Source organism: Canis aureus, chromosome 1 (assembly GCF_053574225.1).
Source record: "Canis aureus isolate CA01 chromosome 1, VMU_Caureus_v.1.0, whole genome shotgun sequence".
NCBI classification, from domain to species: domain Eukaryota; kingdom Metazoa; phylum Chordata; class Mammalia; order Carnivora; family Canidae; genus Canis; species Canis aureus.
Window position 1 is genome coordinate 11,720,130 of NC_135611.1, and position 14,746 is coordinate 11,734,875.

Here is a 14,746-nt window from a genome sequence, read left to right on the forward strand (position 1 = left end):
ACTTTATTTTAGACTTTCCAACCTTCAAAACTGTGAGAAATAAATGTTTTACCTAAGCCACCCAGTCTATGGTCTTTTTGTTATGGCAGCCACAGCTAAGACTGAAACACCACTAAAAATCAGGACCATGAGTGTTCTTAAAGGAAAGACGCATATTTGGGCTCCAAACTAAAGCATGCTTTGGACAGATCATGGGTGCCAATGTATTCAGAGAGAAAAGGATTCCAATCACGTTTTAGAATTTGGGGCTTCTACCCTATGAAATTTCATAGTATAAACTTGGTATCCTCAGCAAACACAGACTTGGTGTTCAAGAGTAGTACTCATGTGAATATGTTGAAAGAGAATTCTCATTTTTGCTTTTTACCTGTCATCTTACTAGAGTCCCACAGGTGCTAAAATTGATCCATAATACTTAATTAAAGTAAGCTTTGAATTTATGCTCTCAGGTAAAAATGGTTACCCAAGTGATCGTGAGTTGAGCAGCAATGGGAATGGTTAGGTAATGACTTTCCCACTTAACCTTCTTCCCCAAGAATAACTATTTTAATTTTTGTGTACTCTGACTTTCTTCATAAGGTTGTGCATAAAAAAGGACTCTGGTGCCACAAAAAGTATTAAAAGTTACTGTTTTATCTCACATTTAGATCTTTCATCCATTTTGAGTTTATCTTTGTGTTGGTGAAAGAGAGTGGTCTAGTTTCATTCTTCTGCATGTGGATGTCCAATTTTCCCAGCACCATTTATTGAAGAGACTGTCTTTCTTCCAATGGATAGTCTTTCCTCCTTTATCGAATATTAGTTGCCCATAAAGTTCAGGGTCCACTTCTGGATTCTCTATTCTGTTCCACTGATCTATGTGTCTGTTTTTGTGCCAGTACCACACTGTCTTGATGACCACAGCTTTGTAGTACAACCTGAAATCTGGCATTGCGATGCCCCCAGATATGGTTTTCTTTTTTAAAATTCCCCTGGCTATTCGGGGTCTTTTCTGATTCCACACAAATCTTACAATAATTTGTTCTAACTCTCTGAAGAAAGTCCATGGTATTTTGATAGGGATTGCATTAAACGTGTATATTGCCCTGGGTAACATTGACATTTTCACAATATTAATTCTGCCAATCCATGAGCATGGAATATTTTTCCATCTCTTTGTGTCTTCCTCAATTTCTTTCAGAAGTGTTCTATAGTTTTCAGGGTATAGATCCTTTACATCTTTGGTTAGGTTTATTCCTAGGTATCTTGACTAAAAAACTATATGAAAGTCCATGGGCCAAACAATTTAATATGTACTGAAAAAAATAAAAAAGAAGTGCTTTATCCACATATTTTAAAGTGTATCAATTATTACTACATCATTTCAAGAGAAAATATTTTCAGATTTTTCATTCCCAAATTGTAAAATTATTTAAATTTAGAAGTTTCCATCATGACTGAACACTACTATTATTATTAAATTGAACCCATCTACAATTGCCATTTTTATAGATTAAAAATGAGAGAATGTGAGTACTAAGCAGCACATGTATTAAAATTGGAATGATACAGAGATTAGCATGGCTCCTATGCAAAGATGACACACAAATTGAGTATTGTTTTTATTCCAATCATGAAGTGGTAGAAAAGAAATACATCAGAAAGTTATCAAAGGTCAACATTATAAACATGAAGAACTCACAGTGAAAATTCTTACTTTTTTACTCTAAGTAATAAACTTCCCAAAAGAAATTTTGCAAAATTAGAAAAACACTCTGAGCAAGTGGTATTTTTCCCTCTAAATTCTCAAAATTTTAGTAATGCTAACTAAATAATAACAAGACTATTTTTGAAGCCTCTTCAAGGAGCTATTGTGTTTTTGTCTTTTTTTTTTTTGTACAAGAAAACAAGAACCGTTTTCACAAAACAAAAACTATTGATTTAAGTTGATCTAAATAAATTTAAGTCAGATAATGCAAGGAAGTTATATATCTTTAAGCTTTCATTTAGATTATTGTATATAATTATAAAAAATTAAAGCCATTCCTTCTGTTATGTATTACATAACATTTCTTTCTTTGCTGTACTTTAGATTATTCATTTTTCCTAGTTAGCTTTAAAGACCTTATGACATTCTTATTATTCATTTTCTGGTCTTCTTCCTTCCCCAATCCCCCAACCCCATTCCGTATATTCATATTTAAATATCGAAATGTAAGATTTCTCTTCAAGTTACCAGTGATTTAACAATAAACAAACAAAACTTTTTAAGGTGAGTTTTTCAGTATGAAAACAATGGCAATAAGGAGCAAAAAAATAAATGTAAATTATATTTGGACTTTTTCATAATTTGTGTATTATATTTATTTTCCCCTTTGGTGTGGGATATTTTTATGAATAATTGAGTATATGAATAAATGAACATTATATATATGCCGTATCTATAGTAATTGTTAAAACTACCATAGATACATTCAACAGAAATTCCATACTACCCCCCCCCTTACATTAGAAAATCTAACGGTGTTCCTAAAACTTGCTCTTATATCTTGCTTTTGACACTAATGGGAGTTTTCAGTAAAGACAAGTCCAATTGATGCATGAGCCTAGTAGTTCCCCTTAATTGTGTTTGTAAATTCAATAGCTATTATAGAAAGAGACATTCTTGGCTACACTTTACAAAAATTATTATACCTCCTAGACCATACTTTATTCATTCTTAACTTCTATGTGTTTTAAAACTGTCTTGTGTTAAGAGTAACTCAGAAACGTATACTTGACTCTCACAGACTTTGGATGGTTTTTGTTCTGTCACATGTTCCTCTGATAGCTCAATACATTTTGTCTAAATCTAACATAATGGTGTTGAGAGTCTATCATAAAAGAATGAAGAAAATTCTTTATAAATCAAAACACCGTAAAAGAAATAGAAGTGAATATTCTATTCTGGAATATTTTTGAAATGAGTTCTTAGTTGAAAGAAACAGGAAAGCCTTTAAGTTGCTGTTAAAAATTTGTATCAATAATATTTATTATTGAATATGAAATATTGATCTTTGTCCAATACTGGGGTACATTTTAAGTCTTAGATTCTCTAAAAACATGTTCAGTGGCTGCATATAGATATCACTAGTCATAACTGAAGTATGAATTAAAAAGAAAAATCTTGGTGTGTTGGAAGAGCCATAGTCACTTCTTGGAAATACATACTTCCTTTTGTTATTGCCTCTTGGTTTGTGCTGCCTGGCTACTTCTACAAGAGCCCTCATCCTGTCTGCTCTGTAAATTGACCACTGATGCTTTGGTCTCATACGATAAACATTCAGAAATAACTAGTTATCTTTTATAAGGAAAGCAGTTATGGGAAAGCTGGGGGAAATTGATCAACCTTAAGACTTTTCTGTTTCCCTAAACATGGCATGTTTGGATTTCTCCATCATGATACAGGGAAATCTGCTAGGCAATTCTATCCCAGAATTCAAAATCATAAGTGGTACTCTTAAGGCTTTATTTCTTGGCTTTGTTCTGGAACATTTCATGCTTTTCTTTGACATTCTCTTTAAGAACATCTAGGAGGGAAATGGGAAGACTTGAGGATATAGCCATCTGATCTTTTGCCCTCCCCTCCCACTTCAGACTTCCAATGTTTCGTGGGTGGGATTTATTCACTAAGTCTATCCTTGTTCCTCTTCTTTGTATAACATATGACTTTTTATCTATTAGGGCTGCATTTGGCTATATTTTTGCTTGAATACTCTAGAAAACAAGATATAAGGTAAATGTTTGTGTAATAATAATTTTCTGAGAAGGATTCAATTCCAAGGAAGCAGAAGTGAGGAGATAGGGAAAAGAGGTGGAGAGAGGAACTCTGTTAGAGAATTTGTTGTGAAACTAAGTACAGCATCAATACCAGCTAAACACCCATTCTTGTCAGATTTCTACAGAGCATCTATTAGTAAATATTCCATCGGAAGTGAGAAGAGTGTAGTGTACTGCACATAAGGTGAGGTATGTTGAGTTTTGCTGATGGGTGACACAAGGGATGAAGAGCAATTACAGCAACAGCATCCTTATAAGTAACAACAGATGGGAAAAATAGCAACCCAGCTCCACAACACATGGATGGGTGCTATCCATTAAAAGCCCACTCTGGCTATAAGGAAAAGATGCCTAAATCTGGACTGATGCATGAATGAATCTTTTTTTGACTGCCATTAGTAGAAAGCAGATCCACTTGCATGTTCTGAGGGTACTAGAATTTCACCTGAAAATTACTTTCAGCCCTGACTTTTTCCCTGAGAAGCAAGGAAAGATCCAACTCTTTAATGTTGTGGCTACTTGTAATCTTCTAAATCAAGTATTACAGGTGAGGCTGATGGCCAAATCAAGCTCCAGGAATTATTTTTGTGTGTGTCTCTCTGAGCAAAGACATTTACATATTTAAAGATTGTGGAGGAAAAAAAAAGAAAGAAAAATCTGTGATAGAGACCCATAAACTCTAAAATATTTCCAATATATAACTTTACAGAAAAAATGCACCAATCCCTATTCTAAAAACACTGTAAAAAGAGTATGACAAACTAAGCTATAGATCCCATTACTACAACTACTGCAGGTAATGTACTTAATTTTCATTACATCTTTTTTCCACCTTTAGCTGGTCTGGGTTTCTTGCCTTATGGAGTGATACAGACCCTCATCCCTTAGAGTCTGCCACTGGTTTTCTAAACAAGGGAACCACTTTCCAGAGAAGGGAAGTTGTTTGTTCATTGGCCTTCATAGTCATATATGAAGAGAGAATTGGATGGTCAACTACATGCAAATCATGTTTGGCTTCCATTGCCTAATAGAGCAGATTGGGGAGCCTAGGATCATTCTAGGGGAGTAAACACACATATATGTTTACTGTTCAGACTGAAAATTTTTGATTAACATTGTTTTCTCATTTATTGAGACTCCCAAATATTTGCAGTAAAGCCAAATGTCTAGAAACAGTCTATAAGATTGATCATTTCTTTTCTTCTTCATTTTCTCTTTTAGTGAATGGCTTCTGTTCTCTGTCACTCCTTTAGCCATTAGGTTAATAGCCTCTGCCCTGGACAATTCAAACAATTGCCTTAGAAGGGGGAAATGCCATTATTAATATAGTCTTTGCCAATTTCCTTACCCCCTTGGTCTGGAAGAGAATAGTTAATAAGTAGCATGGAAATAAATTGAGACTAATCCTATCAATATTTTCTCCTGATAAATATATACCTTAAGACTTTTCTGTTTCCCTAAACATGGCATGTTTAGATATACCCCCTCCCACTCCCACTGCCTCCCTTGGATAAACCAGATTTTGGGATAAAGAAGCTGGCTTTTACTTGCTTTTCTTCATAATATTGAATTCCCTATCTCTGGTTCTTTCTCTTGAGGACTCTATTAGGAAGGTCTCAAGTTGCTCCTAATCGAAATTCATGTGAAGATGACCTAAACAAATAAAGATTTCATTTTTCACTTAATAGCTCTGTAGCATGGCTCTCACTGATAATTTTCTCCAACTTTCTGCTCTACTTCATTATAAATATTAACAGTATGTCTTAATCATATTGCCTCATAAAAATTTTCATATACAGCCACATTACAAAGAAGGAAATTGAGGTATTATGAGATAGAACTCTCTTCTTACCTGGACACAATCAAAATCTTTCCCAGAAGTTACCAGCAAACTATTCCTTATACATCATCTCTGGATTGTTCTGGATCAATCCCCCTCACCTCCCTCAAGGAACTGGGAAAATGAGTCGTTGTCATGACTGGCTAAGACCAATGGTGATTTGCTGCCTGGGACAGGATTAAACAAAACAAAAATGTTTGTTCATTTAAACTAAACCAAACTGAACTCTTGCTAGTAAAAAAAAACTAAAAAGAAGGGTCTAATATGCAGGATCTGGCTCAGCAAAAATTTCTTTTGAGTTCACTGGGATTACTTCTTGATATGTAAAGATAAGCACTTAGAATTAGACAAAGCCTGTTTCTCTCAGACAAAATCTCACTAATAAGATTGTAATCACAGTATGAAATATGAAACCATCAAAATCGACAGCTAAAAACTGAGCAATAAATTCATTGTTAGAGTGATTATTGCTCTTTCTCTGATACACCAAAACACATTGATTTAGTGGTTGAGGAGCCAAACAACATTATGAATGAAAAAAAATAAGAATATCTCATTTCATTTTTTCAAAATATTATATCAATTACTATGCCTTAATGACTGCCAAGTGACAGGCAGTATAACTTGAAAATGAGAATTATATTTGAGGATAATTAATTTAAGAGCTCAGTTAATTTTTCATCATTAGCACATCCTTTGAATTTTTGCCCTAATAGAAGTGAAGGGGATGCATTTATTAATTCTTATGTTATCACCTGGATACAGTTATGATCATTTCAAAAATAAATAAATAACAACAGAAAAAAGCCCAAAATCCTCCCTGGGTAGAAAATAACATTCTGTGGACATTATATGCAGCAATTAAAATCTGACCTTGACTTAATTTCATTAGAATTTTTTCAAAGAGTTTTTGTAGGCTACAATGATGCCAGATTTTAAGGGACTCATTCAAGACATAGGCTCGGTTTGTGTTTAATATTTTAATGTAATTGCATTTTTAAAAATAACATAGTTTTGTAAGTTATACAACAGAATAATTATACTGCATCATTATGAGGGTGTCTACATTTAATTTGACTGCTTTCAAAATATTTTCCATGTTTTAGTTCTCTGAATGTTAAATTCTTACAATACGTCCTTTAACTTTTTTTCCCCATGTATTTATATATGTTAGAAACAGGCAACTTATGTGTGTTACTTAGAAAGAGTCAATTTGATGGGGTAGTAGAAGCAGATTTTTACCTCTATCCTTTTAGAGTTTTTTGGCTTGGCCTAGAATTAAAATTGACATAAGACGTGTCAAAGGAGAAAAGCATGCAAATATACAGCAAGTCTTATGTGATATGGAAGCTCTCATAAGGACTAAAGACCCAAGGAAATGGAACCTTCATGCTCTTATAGCAGGTTAAACAAAGAGAAGCAATTATGGAAAAGTGTCTAAATTCTGTGGGGAGGCTAAAGAAAAAGAATTACTCTAAGAAGGCCTGTTTGTATATAATTCTATAAGTCTCAACTGATGATTAGAACGTCACTTTCCTTATTTTCTAGGGAGGGTATCTCTCATACAGAAATTTCATCTCCTGCATTCAGGAATAGAAGAGAGGGTCAGAGTAGCCTTCTTGTATCTGCCATTTCTCAAGTGACTTTAACTCAAAATAATCAGTATGTCAAAGCAGCACATTTTGGTGTACATTTTCTGAATTCCTTCAATGTTTATGTTAATATAAGTTGTGATTTAATTCATATGGGGTGACAGACAATGACAAAATGGCTGTAGTATAATCTTATATAATTTTCTCATGTGATAAATGTTACTATTTTAACCAATAATTTTAACTAAATTATGTACAGTTTTTATCAGTAACTTAATTAGATAACTGCTATTTTCTCCAATTTAATCCGTGAATTAATCGTTTACATAAAATTCTTAAATAATGTGTTTTTACCAATATTATTCATACCAGATATTTTCGCCCTTATAAAAATCACATTTTTAATACTAAATATCATATTTGTCACTGTGGTGATTTAATGTATTGGTAAAAAGAATCTTTTTTCCATTTTGATAAGGTAAAACTTGGCTCAAATAAAGGGAGAATGATTTAAAGGCCGATGGCCTAAGATTTAAATTTTTTCCCCATGAAATACAGGTTAATTCCATTCATGGACTTTGACTATTTCTTGGGAAATAACACCAGTATACTATATAAGTTATACCAGTTAAAAAGCTCAAATTCTTAAAAATTGAATAGAACTACCTTTATCTGTGTTATTATGTTATTCTAGATATAACAAACTTTTATGATACTTTTTTTTTGTTTTTGCTTCAATTTTGAGATGATATTGTTAGCACCAGTTCAAACAATGCAAATTATCATGCTTCTAATCCTCAGTCTGTTATTTCTTAGTGAACCTTATCTACAGAAAAAATTAAAACGGAATCTTTTATTTTCGGGGGATAATTAGTTTATGCAAGATATTTCTGTTATTGATTCCTTTATCTTGAAATCTAAGATTATTGAGGGCAAGTTTTCACAGTCTCTCTTAGGAAATTGCAAGCCATTAAAAGGGAAGTGTAAGATTAGACTATTCAGGAAAAAATACTATATTTTCTATTTCTCTTGATTAGAAATATATAAATCCAAACTTAACAATATGAAACCAAGAACTATCTATTTAACGAATCCTATCTATTTCAATGATCTGCTAGTGATCAAATGTCACCATCAAGCTGTATATGGTGGAAATATAGAAAGAGGTAGATACATGTTATCACATATTGACACTATCTTATAATTCGAATAATCTTTGAGAAAATAATATGTTCATTTTAAAAATAAGGAAATGTGTATCACATAGTATGTGAATTATCTACATTTATGGAAATGGTAGATGATGGAACTAATTCTGATTTCAAAATTCAAATTATTGTCCACTATTTTATTGTGTTACAACCAAATGTTTATTACAAGTCATTTATGCCTGTGTGTATGTGTGTGTATAATTTTATATTTGCTTATAATTAACTCAAGTTGTTATAGTTCCCAGAAGTATTTGCAGTTTACAGATTATCTCCAACTGTAACTAACATTTAAAGAATTTAGCAGAAAAGGAGGACATTTTTTTGGCAAAAAATAAATCCAATAGCCACAAAATTACATTAAGTATAACCCTACATTTTTGTTCACTTCTATTTTTTTGGCAACCACAATCTGATTCAGGTAAACTATATTATGTTCTCTGTTTATCACATTATTTTCACAGTATTGCTATCAATACTGTTATGTCCATCAATAATAATGTTCATTACACAACTAAAATATTCAGGAACATTTACCAAAAACACTAGGATACAAAAAATATCATTTAAATATTCTCAGTTTAAGGGGCAACTGAGGGGCTCAGTTAAGTGTCTTGACTTTGGCTCAGGTCATGATCACAGGGTCTTAAGAAGGAGCCCCAAGTCAGGCTCCACACTCAGCAGGGAGTCTGCTTGAGATTCTCTCCCTCTACTGCCCCCCCCCACACACATGTGCTCTCTCTCCCTCTTTCTCTAAAATAAAATAAAATAAAATAAAATAAAATAAAATAAAATATAAGTAGGTAAGTAAATAAATAAATAAATAAATAAATAAATAAATAAATAATGAATATTTTCTGCTTCAGAATGACTTCCCATTTAGTTGGTCTTTTAGATCACCTACAAAAAATATAAGTTCCAGCACAAAGTAGAACATTACTAGACTTCTCATGGGCTAGATAGAAAAATAATTACAACTATTATTAGAAAGAGTGGTAAACATAAATGTTCGAGATAGAAGAGGAAGACTGGAAAATTGACTTTATCTGGATCTCATTGGAAAACTAGTCATGGATAAAGTAGAGTTTGGCAACAAAGATATTCCTCATATGGGAAATGAGAAGGAGAACACAAGTGAGCTGTGTTTATTTTGTGGGAAAAAAAGTTATTTTCTTATTCTTCTATAAAAAAAGATTAGCAAATAATCCTAAAAGAAATAAAGGCAAATACCTATAATATAATTTGCTTAACAATTGCTATGTTGAACTTTATCTGTGCCCTGTACTCCTGAAAAACAGAATTAGTGACAAATTCACCTATCCTTATAAGTTTCTAGAAATACTGCAAAGAACCACCTTTCCCGTATGATACAGTTAGGACTTGCCTGTGGCCCCTTGTTTCTGCTGGCAAGGCTAGACACAGATCCTCCTATGTGCTTGATCTCTAAGACTTATAGATCTTATGGTTGGACTGTTCTGCTGAATGCAGTAAATAAAATCTCAACTAACTACATGCAGATTTTTATTCTTATGCTTTTTTTTTTTTTTTTGACAACGGAGAAATTCTATTGTAATGAGATATGCTGGTCTGAATTGATGGCTTGTGTAATTGCTGTGGAAAATAAGTCAAATAATTAGAGGTGATATATGTACCATTACATATAAATAATATTTGGAATACCCTTAAGTTGTAGTATTTAAATTTCAAAGTGATATGTATATTTGTATCTCAAAAACATTTCTTTCTCGAGAGTAGGATTGAGAAGGCAAGGGATGGTGGCAGTGGTTACAGATAGAAATCGCTATTGACTTAGTATCCCTCCTAATTTTGGGGAAAATACCTGTGTGTGTGCATTTCAAGAAGGAGCTATAACATGAAAAAGTAATGGTTGTAGGCTTTACTACATATCAAGGTTAATATATTTTAGAATATTGTGAAGATATCCCTTTCTTATCAGCTAAGTAAATCCTTTCCAAGATTCACAGGTTATTGTAAAATGAAATTATTTTGAAGTAGGTGGGGATTTAAAGTATTATATATTTTTAAAATTCAAGATTTAACTATGTTCCTCCAATTTCTTTATTCAAAACCAGGGTGGATAAAATTATGATAAATATTTTATGAATGGGCTTAGGTTTTCTGGTGGATTATAGTGTTCAGGGGCCTCAAAAGGAAATCCTGGGAAGCAGATTGCCACAAAAGCCATCTGGCAAGAGCCCCTGAAAATCCAGTTACTTTGCTAAGTCATTATTTTTTATCTTTATCCTGTGATAATTAATAGGGGTGCTCCCTCTAAAGGAAGTTTGTTTAATTGAAAGATTTTGGGAAAATTCATCACTGCCTGCTCTTTATTCTTCAGCCGTAGAAGAAATTACCAAATCACTGAATTACTAAATTCAGTTGGTAAATTACCAGATTACTGAATTGTCAAAAATAAGCCATCACCAGAAGGGCAAAAGTGAATTTGATGTGGGCAGACACTTTGTAAAATGTGTGGGTACATCTGTTTGTGCATTCCTGGTCTGTGTATGCACAGCAGAAAGCAGAAAGCATTTAAAATCAGGAATTTAATGAATGAAAATCCTTACTGATTGTTTCTGATATAATTCTAACTAGATGAATTTTTGTTTTATGGGTTTTAAAAGTTTGTCTTATTTTATGCGACTTGTATATTTGTTTTAATTTGAAAGGAAGATCTTTCATTTGTGAATTCAGCTATTTTGGATAGAAATTTTATAATGTAGTGGTGACTGTATCATTGAATTCTCAGCGGAAGGTAAGATGTCCTGTGTTGTTACATTACTTTCTGAAGACAGTATGACTAGAATATGGTGAATAAAAACACATGTCTATGTATTGTGATACATACTAAGAAAATTCTCTTTAAAGTAATCCTTTAGCCAATATCCTATGACATGTACTCATTAATGCTCCTTGCTTAGATCATCCCAGGGTCTTTTCATCACTCAATCTTATTTCTGGAGGGAACTGAAAACTTTGAAAATAGAAAGGTAGGTTTTAAAAATTTTATTAAAAAAAAGAAGCATTGAAAATAAATTATGAAGACACAAAATCAAAATTAATGTGTGAAAAAATTGAAATAGCTTTATCTATCTGCAGAGTTTTCAGGTTGTGGTATTCACAATGCACAAGGCTTAAGCCTCATACAACCAATAATGCAACATACATTAAATTAATCTTTAATCTGTTTCTTCCTCTTTTCAACTAATCAAGGATGTTGCTGGGAAAACTCTCATGTAACCACACACATCACAACACATCAGCCTAAAAATATACTGATAAGTCCCCCAATCTTAACCCCATTTCTTTATTAAACTACTCCCTCATCTACTGCTTCTAAGTCACACAAAAAGCACACATTTAAAGTATCCAAAAATTCAAATGCACATAATCATGGACAATCATGTTTGCAATCATTAAAAATGACTTTTCTTGTAAAATTAAAAAAAAAAAAACTAAAAATTGAAAACTCCTGTCTTGACTCACTTTATTTTTTCTTGAAGATTTTATTTACTTAATTGAGAGAGAGACAGGGAGAGCATATGCAGGGAGAGGAGCAAAGCATCAGGGAAAGAGATAAGCAGACAATGGCCTGATATCCAGGGAGGTTCGATGTGGGACTGGATCTCAGGACCCTGAGATCATGACCTGAGATGAAGTCAGATGCTTGACCGACTGAGCCACCCAGGAGCCGCCGCTTGACTCACTTTAATTAAGCTTTTTACTCTATCATTTTGCCAGAACTGATTGTATCCGTGATCTCATTATCAAATTCTCAAGCACACCCCAATTCCATTTGTCAGCAACATCTCTCTATTCTCCCTTAAAAGCATATGTAGAATTGGTCTGCTTTTCACTCTTTTTCCATTGCTACTGCATAGGTCCATGTCATGCAATTATTATTTCTCTCATAGATAATTGCAATATTTTTCTAACTGGTCTCCCTCCCTTCCTCTACCCTAATAGATAATTTGCTACACCAAAACATGATTTTTTCCAGGTAAATAAATATCAGCAGCAACAAAACATTAGTTATCAGTTTGAAGTAAAATATGTTCACTTGCTAGAATTAAATTTATAGCTTGGGATATCATGCAAAAGGTCAATGAAATATAAAGTAAAGCAAAAACAAAGAAGGGTATAAATCAGGATGGAAAAAAAATTCAGTTCATAGATATAATACATGTATTCCAGTGAGTTCCAGAAGGAGGAAAAGAAAAAGACGAACAAAAGACAAATACAAAGTAAAATTTTTATCTAAGATAGGGAGACAGAGGTCTACAGATCGAAAATTTTTACCATATTCCAGATTGGAATGATAAGAAGAAACATGCATCTTAACATATATTGGTAAAATAAATGTATTAAAGTAAAATTTTGTAATGCTTTTGACAATACAATTTACTCACAAATGAATAATGAAATAATTTGATCTTGAGGTTCTTATAAGCAAACCCAAAAACCAGGAAAGAATGGAATATGTATGAAGGCCAAAGAGAGAACTGTACCCAGGCAGTGATCATATCATTCATGTATCAAAAGTAGGGGAAAATACTAGAAGGTAAGCAAGAACCTAGCCATATATGCACCCCATCTAAGGAAATAAAAAGAGAGGATTATACCAAATCATAAATATTTGAACAAAGACCTCAAGCTATAGATGGGCAGAAGTCAATGATGAATCATGCTTCTTTAACTACTAGACAGATTAACTTATATCTCAAAGAATATTCAGAGACATGCTGAATATGTAATATATGGGCTAAGTTAGGATTCTTTAGAAAAATAAAAGACAAACATTTGACAGTAATCTAGAAACAAAAGTACTAACTGCCTTAGGAAAACCAATAATTGATGGATAGATGTGGAAACAAAATATATATCTTTCTAATAAACTGATTTAGGGAGTGAAGGTTATGGAGGAGGAAGACAAACTAAAAATAGTCAAGAAGCTCAGCTTGTAGAGAAGAGGAAGAAAGACAAAGGGTAGAGAGATAGTTTCCTGGTATTATTAACAGCCAATCTTGTGTTTTCTTTCTTTTTAAAGGCATATTAAAAGAACATGCTTAATTCTAGGCACCTAGGAAAGAAGTATGACCATTAAATATATTGGTAAGCTAGAATAGAATTCTTTTTTTTTACAAGACTTTAGTTTGTTGACAGAGAAAGAGAGAAAGCACAAGCGGAGCGGGGCGGGGGGCGGGGGAGCAGCAGCAGAGAGAGGAGAAGCAGGCTCCCCGCAGGGCAAGGAGCCAAATGTGGGGCTCAATCCCAGAATTCTGGTATCATGACCTGAGCTGCAGGCAGACACTTAAGTGACTGAGCCACCAGGAGGACCCTAGAGTATAATTCTTAACTAATACATAAATAAAAGCAATGAGTAAAAGTGGGCAAAACTATAAAAATGTGGAAAGAAAACTATTAAACTATAAGGTAAAATGGTAAATAATAATTAATTCCAATAATGCAGTAAAGTTTTATCATTATTTAATAAATAAATAAATTCAAAAGGAAACTGCCAACATTTATTTGATAAAGTTGAGGTAGCATTCCTAACAACAAAAATAAGTGATCTCTCATCCTACTAGGAATAGGAGACTTACTCAACTTGGTAAAGAATATCTACAAAACCTATAGCTAAAAACAAAACAAAACAAAACAAAAAACAAAACAAAACAAAACAAAAAAAAACCTATAGCTAGCATCATGCTTAATGGTGAGAAACTAGAAACATTCCCACTGAAATTATTTGTTTTATTTTTAAAATATTTTATTTATTTTAGAGCAAGCGAGAAAAAGAGAGAGAGAGAGAAAGGGAGATTGAGATCAAGCAGAAGGAAACGAGGAGAACAAAAAGGGAGGACTCCATGCAGAGGATGGAGCACAATACAGGGCTCAACCTCAAGACCCTGAGATCGTGACCTGAGCTGAAACCAAGAGTTGGATGCTCAACCAACTGAGCTACTGAGGTGCCCCATCCCACTGAGATTATAAACAAGAGAGAGATGAACAGACATAGCAAAGGATCTTTAGAATAATAAAACTATTCTGTATGATACCATACTGGTGAATACATGTCATTATACATTTGTCAAAACCCATGTAATAACAATACCTAGAGTGTACCCTAAAGTAAACTATGAATTTCAGAGTATACTGATGTGTCAATGTAGTTTCATCCATGGTAACAAATGGTTATGTTTGGCGTGGGATTTTGAAAGTGGGGGAGTCTGAATATGTGTTGGGGCAGGGGATATGTGAGAAATCTGTACTTTCTGCTCAATTTC

General features: G+C 33.1%; 1 pseudogene; it reads left to right on the forward strand.

Annotated features, from left to right (window-relative positions):
• Window positions 1-1,512: 1,512 nt before the first annotated feature.
• LOC144289399 (U6 spliceosomal RNA) lies at window positions 1,513-1,603 on the forward strand (annotated as a pseudogene).
• Window positions 1,604-14,746: the final 13,143 nt, after the last annotated feature.